Genomic DNA, 13,589 nt, shown 5'->3' with positions numbered 1-13,589 from the left:
CTGCTGAGACAGATCTTTTTACAGATCTTAATGATGCAAGAAAGTCAGTCATGAAAGTAGACACAGACTTCCTTCAGTGTGAATAAAAGAAGTGGCTCATTTAAGTAGAAAAGGACTTATTTCATTGTGTTAAGTTGTTTTAGGATATTAGGCATTAATTACTATTGTGGATCTCTGTATGATTTTACTATACTGACCTTTTCCACAAAGGAAAATATGGATATTTGTGACAAATTGCATCAAAGTATACTTTGCACAAATGTATTTTGATGTGTGTGCACTGCACAGCATAGCAGCAGAAACAACCAAGCTAACAACCAAGCTATTATATATTCTTTCATTTGCATGTATATCTTGTTTTAATATTCTGACAAATAAGTATGCAAATCCCAACACTGCCACAAAATACTACATGACAGTCTACACCACTGCAAGCCAATTAATATGTGAAAGACAACTAGCCTTAAGAACATAACGTAAATGTGTACTTTTGCCTCAGATAATAGCCAGCACATGGCACGTTCAATAAGTTTAAAGAAATTTTATGGAAACTAGCTGAAGAGCAGAGACAGAAACACTGGCTACTCAGTATCTTGCCTAAGGGATAGAATCCTTGAACATAGGTCTGAGATTAGAAGGAATATAGGTACAAATTCTTTGGCTCATCATATTTCTATGATGGGTCCTACCCATGAATTTACCTTTAGGGTAATTTCTGTTATCTACTCAGGAATAAGATAGGGTGATCATAATAATAATATTGACATGAAAGAATATGAATGGATAGTGAAACTTGAAACAGATAGAGCTCCTGGTTTAAATAAACATGTTACACTAAAACCAGTTTTAAAGAAAAAAACAAAGGAAGATTAGGAAAAGATAGTAATAATAATAAAAAGTTTTTTTCCTGTTTGAATAATGGTCTCCTACAGCTGCTATGTCTTTAAGAGCTTCTGGTATAAATAAACAGGTTACACTAAAACCAGTTCTGAATAAAAAATAAAAAAAAATAAAGGAAGACTAGGAAAAATAGTAATAATGAAAAAAGTTTTTTCTTGTTTGAATAAGGGTCCCCTGTAGCTGCTATGTCTTTAAGAGTTAACCATGTGTTACAATTTAATTATGACTGTGTCATGTGTTTTTTGTATTTGCCTTGCCTTGCTTTTAACCTTTATTTTATGTAAGACATTGAGGAAGGATAGTTCGCTATGTGAAAGCTTTATCAGTTTTAATAAACTTGTTATTGGCTTGATGGTGTGGAGAGAATACTTTCTATTTTTTGCTGTTTGCTTCGAGTTTCTTTCTCTCCACTCTACCACTGATGTCTCTAGTATCACCACTGCCTTCCTTATCCTTACAGTAACATTACCACCAACTAGAACAAACTGGCACACTAAAAATACAATTTCTGTTTACCCTTAAGATAACCCAGATGTTAAATAATTACATTGTAGCTATAGTTTAAGTAGTAACAATTCAAAATGCAGAAACCAGATGTTATTACTATAGGATTTCAATACATGTACCCTCATGCTAATAAATATATAAGCTAATCGCAAACATGTAAATTGAATAATGAAATTATTTTTGAAGCCTAGCCATATATTCCTATGAAAATATGTACCTCTTGTAATTTAAGTACAAATAACTCAGATATGAGCAGAACATTTAAATGTTACATCTGTCCATAAGGAATAAGGCTGCTAAAACAAGGTGTGATTTTGCAGTTTCCCAACCACTCATTATGATTAAGTTTGGATGGAGTAAAGCTAGTACTTTGCTTTATGTGGAGTGGAAAACAATTCCAAATAAACAGTATTGTCTGTGATACATATCTGTCTCTCTAACATGTTTTATTTATGTTGCAGAAGAGACTGAGCTATGTTGAGTGGGTGTTTACACCACCATTAGACTTGTGGATGTACAGTAGATCTGAGAGGATAGGGTCTGTTGAGAGACTGTATGTGAGACAGAGATCACTCCTCAGTAGCCTGCGTGATATGAAAAAGTGGGTAAAATTAAATATACAGTTTTACACTTGTATAAAGGCATATCAAATAAGATATAATCAGATTGATATCATATAAAAAAATTCTAACTGACAGCTTGCCAGCAGCTAAAGTATTTATTGAATTCTGATTACCTCTGTCTTGGATTTTCAAACAGAATTGCACACTTTCACATCAAAAACAAATTCCAGATTGAGGTTTGTTTCAGGAATGCAAACCTCTTGTGTGCAATTCACAAGTAAGACAGCAACTTGCTGACAGTTGCTTTCTCTGCTTTTTGAGTCCTGGATTCTGAATTTCCTATTGGGTTTAAATTGAATGTAAGAATTTCCATCTCCACAGCCACAAGCTCTTTAGGAAGTCCAAATAAACGAATGCATTTTTAAGTGCTAGGCAATGTAAATGTGTGCACATTTGGAACAGAGGTTTAATTTTAGTTTCTAACAGTCCTGCTGCCTTTCCATAAAAGCACTCACATAACTCACTAGTATAACTTGAATATTTAAATGTAAAGAAAAAGGGCAAATACAAATAACTGCATGGAACATAAGTGATCACATGAGTAAACTTGAAGAAGAGAAGTGTTAACCAAAAATGGAGAGAGTGGCACAGAAGGCAGAAGGGAAGCAGACTAAGAATGGAGAGACTGCAGAGGCTGGCCAAAATAGTTAAAAGAGAGTAGCACAAAAATGGGGTCCAGGACTGAGCAAAAACCTGGATGAGAGATCTGTTCAAGAGCAATAAGAATGCAAAGAAAAGTTGCAACAAAGAGAAAACTAAGAATGCCTGTCATGAATGCAGGTTGGAGGCGAGGAGCTGCATTATCCAGTAGGACTGGGATATCTGGCTTACCAGCCCAGAAAATCATAAAAAATGGATCTGCCTATAAATAATTTTGTAAATAGCTAGTGATACAGAGTACCGGATGCTGTCAAAATCATTTTGAGTCAATTATCCTTTTGCAGTTCTGAGCTATTTGTGCAGCAATTTAAAACTTGATAAAGAAATTTTATTTTCTTCAGTACAGTGGTTTAGTTTCTATTTTGAATGAAAATGTGGTAGTTCTTAGTCTGCTTAATACTGAAAAGGAAATGTAAAACCAGGGGATTGTTATTATGTAACTTTGCAACAATGGTGGCTTACTCACTCACCTGGTTCTGTTTGGAACATTTACCAGTCTAGAGATAGAAGATGTTGTGCAAATTAATTAATATGCATGAGGAATGAACAGAGTGGAGTAACAGGGCTTGGAAACCATGCTATACTTAACTGACAGCAATAATTCACAGAAGAAATGGTACATTACCTCTCAGAAAGGCAGCATTGTTATGAAGACAGTGGCAGGAAGAAACCTCATGATGTTGTTATATCTGGCTAGCACATACAGATAGATTAACACTGATGAGAAAACAGGATTAAAGTAGTACAAACATGGCATAGGAGTTTGCTGTTTATCCGGGTTGCAGATTACTGCAGGCAAAACTATGATTATTCCCCATTCAGTGCATTCTAACTCTAAAAGTCTCTTCAATAATCCAATAATGACAGGCTCCCTAAATATATGGGTATTTACTTGAATTTCTACCTAGAAAAGATTGTGGCCATTCATTTGAAACAGGTCTGAATTAAATTGGTTTTATGGGTACATTCATGGAGAAAGATATTCATTTCTGCTGTTTGTATAATATTTTCTCTCTTGTTTTATGTTGCCAGATACAACCCTCTTTCATCTTTCTTCTTCACGATCACTCAGAATCAAGAAGATGGCATCTCGTTCATAGTGGAGGAAGACCCTGTTGTTAAGGAACGGTATCTGGGAATCAGACAAGCCTTTGGATGTTAGGGGTATACTAGATTGGTAATTTAATGTCCAAGGTTTTACATGGTTCTGCAGTGTGTTCCTTTCCTTCAGACTACAGAAAATGATGAATTATGTTTTACAGGTTTTGGATTCTTACAGAAGAAATATGGGCACCCCATGAAAGCATTCTGCCAGTATGTGCAAACCCTGCATGTCATTTTTTTTCTATACTCTTAGGGCAGCACAATTGTCTCAGTAATAGGATTGGGTGCCTGTCATCCAATCAATAGTTCCTTTACTGAGTGCTGAACAACTGAATATAAATGAGTGAAACAACTTTCTCTGACAGTGGAGTTTTTTTTCTTCTTTACTTCTTTACTGTTGTGTGGTTTTGGAGTAGGTATATTTAAGTTTGGGGGGGGGTGTTCTCACACATGGGGGGGGGTAAGTAGAAATTCCCCCATACAAAAAAAAAGTTCCCTGTGAGGTTCATCAGAAGTTATTCCACTGATTTTCTTTGATCATTCTACGTTCAATAAATGTGCTGTCAATCAATCAACATATATCCATAAGCTTTCTCTCTCTCATAGCTCTGGAGTCTGGAATTCACTTCTGATTTCTGGTCTCAGTCTGTGTGTAGTTTGTATAACCCCATCTAACTCACTCATGTCTGCATGGATTTTCTTTGAATGCTCTGTAACAAATAAATAAATAAAATAAAACAAAAGAATAACTAAACAGTGCCATAATTCTATTCTCTGATGAGTAGTTGTGGTTTTCACTTGTGTTGGTAACTTCATAGTGACAATAAGAGTGTCTACAGTCGTTAGTGAATCCCTACCTCAGGTTCCTTTTGTCTATTGCACTATTGCAGTGTTACAACTTCTATTAGAGGATCCTATTCTACTGGAGACCCTCGCAGTGTTAGTGTAGGATGGATACTGTGGACCCCACCATATAATTAGCTTATGGGTTATCTTCCTACCCTCACTATGGGGCCAGTGGGCCAGCAGTACCTTATAAGATTCAGAAGATCCAGGGATGTGCCTAATTTGCTAAGATCGGGATTTTGTTACCCTCAATGCCTTTGAAATTCTCAGCTGGGGTCTTTGCCCTTTTGGATTTTAGGCTGACACAGCATGATTAATAGAATTAGCAGGGAAATGAGGCTTTATTATTTAAGGTATTGGCTTGTACCAAGGTTATCATAGCCAGGCTTTGGAAATCATTCTGGCTATTATCTTGCTACAAAATTGCTGTATGTTTAAAGCATTGCACCCGGGTTTGGTAAAATATTAGTTGCGACCTGGATAAGTGACATATAATATAAAGCTGTTTATTTTGTCTTGCCATGACGGACTTATTTACTTCAACAAATTAAAAAGGATATACTTTTCCTAGCTAGTACTTCTTGTTGATGCAACATTGCTTATTACCTTATGTATCCATCCCCACATGATGGTGTCAGAGAAGTAGGAAGGAATATATTGTTTTATGCTATCTGATGTGCAGTTCGTCTGTAGAGCAGTAGCAAAGACATGCAGACAATATGTTGGCTCAATACACATTTTCTTTTTCCAAACCTATTGTTCTAGATTCAGATTAAGCTAGCAGCTAGCATGCACTACACAGAGTTTTTATAAACACGCTATTAAAAATGTTAAATTAATCTAACTTAAGGAATAGGTGTAAGTAAAAGATTTTACAAACCAGCAAGGCAGAACACATCTACTACACAAGTTCAGTGTCCATCAACAAGTTTAGGAAGGTCAAAAGGTCAAATAATGTTTAAAACAACAAAAAGGTTATTTTACATCCAGACACTTCTGGGTAGGAAACATGCTGCGAAGTCAAGAATTAGTCCATGCTCTGGTTTCTCAACTCATCCTGTGTTTGTATTGTCTTTTAATTTCCTTTTCTATTTCTTGATGATTTCTTGAGAAGCAGTCCTGAGTTCTCTGCCCATTCTGTCTGGAATAAAAAAAATAAAGTGATTTCTCCAAAGCACAAATCCTTTCAACTGTAGGCATTACATAGTTGGTTTCTTTTTTAAGTTAATTTCCTCTTCCCTGTAAATGGATCACCTTGACTCTATGGATGGCCAAGGTCCTGAAAGACCAAGGTGAGAATATTACAGTTATGTTCCTTTACAAGAATGTAGTTTGTATAGCAGCCCTCTAGAATGTAACAAAGACAGGCTCCTTTCTCGGAACTAAGCTTTAACTGTGTAGTTCTGGGTGATAAAGTCTCAGAGGCAGTAATGTTAATATGGTGTTGGATGTGGAAGAGGGGTATATTATTTTGTTCAGAGGAATGTCTTAAGAAGAGTAGCATGGCTTCAGGACATGGATGTCAGGGGAGCACTCAACAGAGATCTGGAGAGACAGGTCAGGAGACTTGCAAGAATTAACTTTATCTATGGATGGAAATTGACAAGCCAGCGGGTTAGACAGATTTTTGTTGATATCTTGGAAGCAGACTGCCAAAGGAGTTAAACATTAGGTCAAACTCTTTGTTGTACTAGACCATAATGACTGTGTTCATCTGCACTTATTGTTGGTCATTCTCACTGTACTTTACGAACGTTTGTTTCATTAAATGTTTAATTGTACTGTTTTAATTGTATATTGGTCTGTATTTGCTTGTATTGCCCCAGGTTTGGGTCACAGGTGAATGGCTCTTTGGACCAGACTGTTTACCCATTTAGCTAACAAAAATCAATAAATATATACATATAATATTAAGAGGACAGAAAAGCTATCTCTAGAACACCTGGAAGAGAAGGAGGGTTGTGGATGTAAAGCGGACTCAGCAGATGGTGCCTCTGTTTGGTAACACTTTTGAACTGCAGATGCAGTTGTGTTTGCTCTTAGTTGCTTCAAAGTGGTCCATAAGCAGCGTGGGAGCATATTTTGTCTTATAAGGTATTTTTGCTTTTTTCCCATAGGTTTGTGACTGCCGAGTGCAGTGTTTGTATATTTAAGTAAGGAAGCTTGCTCCCCTTGAAGACTGCTTTTGTGTCATTTTGGTTTATTCTTTTTGTTGTTGTTACAGTTTTTAATTTTATGGCCTAGAAACTTGTGGACTCAGTTTTCCTATATTCCTTCTTAGGAAGGATATCAATCCTGAAAGGATGAGGATGCTGGAAATATCTTTGGACTTGTATAGTGGCTATATAATATGCAAGTGGGAGGAGGGGGGTTCTGAAGTTGAAGATGATTGGCTCTTTAGAGGGTGAAATGTGATCTGTGGAGATCAGGGGAAGAGGGTAAAGCAACAATTCATGCTCTGAAAGAGGAGAGTGTAGGTTGCACAGGTGTCCAGCAGTTTTGCAAGGTGGATGAGAAAGATGTATCAGATTACTATAGCAATAACCCATGCCTGGGTGTGGGTAATGCTAAATTTACCCACGGTTGGCGTGGTTTGGTCCCAAGGGCGAAGCCCGAGGGACCAAACAAAGCCAACCATGGGTAAATTTAGCATTACCCACACCCAGAAGTGGGTTATTGCTATTATACCATGACATTATTTAAGAAAAGAAACTATTACTTTTCTTAAATAATGGCATAGTATAATGCCTGTTTACTGCCCTTCCGCAGATGTCTGGCATCCGCGGCAGTTCTGATGTACTGAGCGCCTGCGCAGTACATCAGAGCTGTGGGCAAAAGCAATGGAGAAAGCAAGGTCTCCGTTGCTTTTTTTTTAGTGTTTTGCTATGTTAAATGAGTTTAACATAGCGAGACAGTTTTAAAATAAGCAACGGAGATGTCTGTTGCTTATTTTAAAACTGTCTCGCTATGCTAAACTCATTTAACATAGCGAAACACTAAAAAAAAGCAACAGAGATCTTGCTTTCTCCGTTGCTTTAAAACACTGTCCCGCTATGTTAAATGGGTTTAACATAGCGAGACAGCTTTAAAATAAGCAACGGAGATCTCCGTTGCTCATTTTAAAGCTGTCTCGCTATGTTAAACCCATTTAACATAGCGAGACAGTGTTTTAAAAAAACGAGTTATACTAATGGAAAAAAGTCCGGGCGACCGGACCTTTTTCCATTAGTATAACTCGATTTACAACAGGCACGCTAGCCAATCAGCGTGCATGTTTTTCGGCGGTCATGGTATAATACTAGTGTTGGAATGCTCAACAGGATAATGAATAAAGAAGGATGATCTTCCATGTAGATGGGAGCAGCAAAAGGAAGTAATGGTACTAATTATTCCGAAATGGAGAGAAGGAAGAGTAGATCCCGAACAGTACTGGCCAGTTTTCATTTATCAATGCGGAAAATAATATTTATGCAAACGGTTTTGATCACAAGGTTAGGAAACATAATACCAAGGTTGGCAGAAGGAAATTAATTAGGCTTCGTTAAGTGAAGAACCTTGGAATTTGCTGTTAGATTTCAATTTAAACAGTTAAAAAGCGATGATGTACTGACAGAACATTTTTTCACATCAAAAAGGTTTGAAGAGCCCTTGGTTCCACAGATGGGATACTATTTCCAAAGTGTTGAAGGATGTAGGTGTGGCTCATGAAAGGGTGGCAGTGGATGTGGGGAACTGTCTGGTTAGAGAGGTGCACATGACAGGGATGGCAGTGTCCCCAGTGCTATTTAACTCGGCTTTTGCAGTTCCTCCTAATCAATGCTCTATTCCAGTTAACAAATTCAAATAAATACATAACACAAAGGCTAAGGACAGTTTTTTGTTCTCAAAACAAAAAGGAGGCCAAGAAAATAAATTCTGCTAGCTTTTATTCTGGATGACTGCGTTATATTTGTTTTGGATTTGGATGCAACTTCACCTAAAAAAATGTGAAGAATTTCATCTGTATGGGAAGGAGCTAGGATTAGTCATCCATGTCAGTAAGTTAGTCATTGGGATACTAAGATGGAAGTAGGAAAGAATGAGGTCTTCAGGATGTGTTAGGGGTTAAGAGTATCCTCTATGGTGGAGAGCACTGGAAGGTATAAATGGAAAGCTTATGATGGATAAGTTGTCACTACAGCTTGACAGATTGGAGCAGGAGAGAGACATTTTAGGTGGGGTGAATTGAAATAATAAGGTTAATGATTTTACCTCCCCTTCACTACACTGTAAGATATATTAATATTAATATTCAACCTCAAGTCAGAACTCAGCTGAAGATCCAAGATGCTTGTGACAGGTTTCCATGGATGAGGTCAACAAGGATAGGGATGGGCAAGCTGACAGCAGGAACAGGGAGGTCTGGAATGGCCGATGCAAAGAGGCATGTGTTACTGACTTATGTGGGAGTCTTCTGATTGATGGGGCAGGGGACATGCAAATGAGGTGGGTGGAGTCTGGAAACATTGGTAATATGGTGGGTGGCTGTGAGGGGCAGAAAATTGTCCAAGACAACTGTTAAGAGTATGCTGTGGGTCAAATCTGAGTTCCAGTGGACAGGAAGAGCTTGATGAGCTGTAGAAAATGTGGTAGCTGCATCTGCTTGGCAGGAGTAGATGAACAGGGCAAATGAGAACGAAGTTCCAAAGCTGGGGAACTTAATTCTGAAAGGAGAAATGTGAAATATCAAAACTTTTACAAAGATTCAAGAGGAGTTCAGGGTAGTATCAAGTGCTTGGCTAGATTATTAAGAGATTATTTTCAGGGAACTGAAGGTATAAGGGAGGGGAATTAGAAATAGAGGAGCTGAAGTGCACTGCTGCTTAAGTAAGAAGTGTGGACATCAAGGAAGGAAGGTTCTGAGGAAATCCCCAAACTGAGGGAAGAAAGTGCTTAACCCTGGTTTTAACAATAAAGCTTTTTGACTTTTGGACTACTCATTGTTGCTGTGCTGATTTCCACCTTGGTGCAGTGCTATATGCCATATCTATATCTATATCTATGTATGTATGTATGTATGTATGTATGTATGTATGTATGTATGTGTATATATATATATATATATATATATATATATATATATATATATATATATATATATATATATATATATATATATATATATATAAGTCCCATTTAAGTGATCGAAGTTTCACAACTTCGAATTTCATATGGCTGAAACCATATGATCAAAGTTTTAAAATGTTGAACACTTAAAAGGAGATTTCCATACAGTGCGGAATGGGAATATTCCCTTTTCCTCGCTATAGTGTGATCTTGGAGTTGATATATTTTAATAGCGGGGGTGTGGGGGTGCAGGGGGGCTTGCCTCACTGCATAAATGTGTATTAATTTGTTTTTTTTCTTGTTTTTTTTTGAATGTTTGACGTTTTAAAACTTAGATCATATGGCCCCAGCCAGTTTTGAAATTTTGATCATTCAAAGTAGACCCATATATATATATCTATATCTATATGTTGTAAGTGTGGGGCGAGAGGGATAAGTTATCTGCGCGTGCGGTAAGTGTGACTCGAGGTAACGAAGCTATGTTTAAAGGATAACAGAAAGTCTGGTAAAAGCTTTATAGAAACTGATGCTCGAGGGAGGGGCAGATAGTACAGAAAAGAGTAAAATCCCAAGAAGGGAAGACATCCCTGATCAGTATCAGCAAGAAACTACGTTCCCCCATAAAATCATCCAAGGAGAGCTTCGAAAGAAAAATTGCCAAGGACTCCAAAGATAACCACAAGGCATTCCTTAGTTATGTCAAGAATCTAAGTGGCAATGCTCAGATCTGCTCAGAGTTAGTGCAGAATGGCACAAAATACACTGAACTGACCAATATCGCCAACATCTTGGCAGACAGGTTCAGTGCAAACTTCACCCCCCTCTCACCCCCAAAAGGGCCCATAACCATACCAGAACAATGTAGAGCCCCTGAAATCACAGACACTCAGGTTAAAACAGCCCTCTCCAAAGCCAAAAACACAGCATCAATGGGACTGGACGGTGTCCCAGGCTGCGTCCTACATGAGCTCAAAGAAGAACTAACCCCTCACCTAAACACACTGTTCAAATTCAGCCTCTCCACAGGCTACTTACCCATAGAGAGGCGCACAGCAACGGTTATGCCACAACAGACCCTGGGAACTATCGCCCTATAAGCCTGACTAGCTTGGTCTGCAAGGCTATGGAGCGCATCATCATGGATCTCATTAACAGAGATATTGAGAACCTCCAAACACTGGACCCTATCCAGTTCAGCTTTGTTAAGGGCAGATCATGCCTCCTAAATCTGGTAGACTTCTTTGAGACAGTTACTATGGCTATAGATGAGGGAAAGGTGTCACACACAGCCTACCTAGTCCTTGCAAAGGCCTTCGACACCATTCCCCATTCTGGTTTTATAGACAAGCTCACCAGCCTGAACATAAACCCCTATGTCACAAGATGGATTGCCAACTGGCTCATGGACAGAATCCACATGTTGAGGGTTGTGGGAGCTAGGTCTGACTCTAAACCGGTTACAAGTTGCGTTCCTCAGGGCTCAGTCCTAGGACCCTTCCTGCTCGGCATATACTTCTCAGAGGTACAGGCAAGCACATGAGGACTATAGCTGACCATGTTTGCAGACAACCAGAAACTAGGAACTATAATTGACTCTCCGGCTGACACAGACATCCTCCAAAAGGGTCTCACTGAGACGGATACCTGGTGTCAAAATCATGGCCTCAAGCTAAATGCAAAAAAGTGCATAGTCATCCCCTTTGGAAAAAACAAAGTACCCACAAACTACCACATAGGTGATAGTTCCCTAAATACGGAAAACGTAATAAGGGATCTGGGGACCGAAGTAGATAGTAATCTCTCCTTTGATAATCACATTGCCAAAATGGTTAGAAAATCCTTCTATGTGGCCCACCTAATCACAAAAGGGTTCGCATCTAGATCAAAAGAGGTCATTGTGCCCCTATACTCATCACTCATCAGACCCATCATAGAGTATAATGCCCCATTTGGGATGTACCTTACAAGACACCTGCAACAGCTGGAAAGACCACAGAAGTACATTACCAAGAGGATCACTGGCCTCAAACATCTGCCCAATGCAGCTTGACTGAAGAAACTCCAGCTGTACTTGGTTGCATACCACCTACTCAGAGATGATTCCTGCCTGACATACAAGGCCATGTCCAACCCAGAATTGATGGACATGCTCCACTTAAAGAAAACCTTATCCCCTGAAGCCACATGCTCTAGGGATCTAAACCTCACCACAACAATAAATAAGACATGCTGGAGGGATAGATTCCTGCCCCAGAGACTTCCCATGCTTTGGAACAAGATCTCAATCTACATTAGGCAGAGCTCCTTGTTAACACTCTTCAAAAGAAACCTTGATGAGTGGATGGGAAACAGAAAGTTTACCCCGGGGATCACTTCAGTGGCTCTGCTGGACAATGGCACAGGGAACTAATCTAAGGGGGCGGCGAAAGCCAACACATTCTGGCTAGGGTTATAAATGTCTTCGGGCAGATAGCCTAGTACCTACCTATGAACCTATGAACCTATTTTATTTAAGGGGGTAGGTAGGGAGGGTTATGTATACAGAATTAGAGAAAGGGTGATGGGCTGCCACTTATGATAAGTTGAGTGAAGAAGAAGCTGTCAGCAGGAGGAATTTGATTGGGGGGACAAGAAACAGAACACTGAGTGGTAGATAAAGTGTAAAAATCCTTCAATGAGTGGTGGGGCAAATAAGGAGTAGTGAAGGGTGTTAACGTAGTTAGTGTTGGGGGGTTAGTACTAGGTTTCTTGGGATGATAGGGGGCAGCCATAGATGGGAGGACAGCTTTTTAAGCCTTACTGAATGGATGGTGAGGAAACCAGTGTTTGCAAGTTTTGGTCAGCAATAAAGCTATAAAATGAACAAATACAGGAAATGTTGGATGCTTAGCATTAAGAATGGTCTCTTGTCATATTGGTAAAGTGAGATGTTCCTGTATTCCTTTATCTGTATAAGGCATGGGAACTTTTTGTTGTCTGGATTTGAGACATAACATAGAATTGCAGAATACGCAGCAGGGTAGAGGGGTAATGTCTGACAGAATCTGTATGTAGGAGAAGATGTAAAGCTAATATACTTGATACGGCCTTAGAAGGTATACGATAAGGACGGGCCACTAGGAGTCCTAGTTTCTTTCATATTAAGAGTGAAGAATACCGCACTGATAATGCTCACTCATATAGCATGCTTTAGTAATGAGAAGGGATAAGTATCTGGGAAATGGTCTACTGATGCTGATGAATGTGCCTCGCTTGTTGTAAGAAGATGAGGTGCAGATAGTACAGTCATGTGAAATGTCTTATTTGTTTTATAAGAAAACATTTAATAATGTGAGTTGGAAAAAAGCTGTATAACCAGAAACGTCTTACTATGTGTCAGGCTTGTTCATTTAGGACAGCTTCCTGTGGGATCAGGTAATATCACGACAGCTCAATGCATGAGTATAGAGTGAGCAGTCACAGGGAACTGTGCCAGTTACATGAGTCACTGCACAGAAAGTCACTGCATGTATCATTTAGGCAACACAAGCAATTGCGAAAACAAGCTCTAGTCTTTCTTTTTTCAAAAATGACAGGCATTAAATGTTTCCAGCTTCATCTGCATAAGTTAATAAATACAATAGTAAATGTAGTTATAAATAAAAATAATGGCAGCTGCAAAAATTGTTGAGGCTGAATTAATTGAACAATGTTCAAGAAGCCCTCTCTTAAAAAGTGTTGTTTTCATGAAGACCCAACCTGTGTTCTCTACGATCTTCCTAAATGCCTGATTTTGGTCTTTTCTCCAAGATGCATCTTTCTCAAAGGATATATGACACAGGAGAACATGGCTCTTGCAGGAAA

The sequence above is a fragment of the Protopterus annectens genome, chromosome 12.part0 (assembly GCF_019279795.1).
Source record: "Protopterus annectens isolate FY-2018-M chromosome 12.part0, PAN1.0, whole genome shotgun sequence".
Classification (NCBI taxonomy): domain Eukaryota; kingdom Metazoa; phylum Chordata; order Ceratodontiformes; family Protopteridae; genus Protopterus; species Protopterus annectens.
This window is presented reverse-complemented; position numbering follows the sequence as displayed.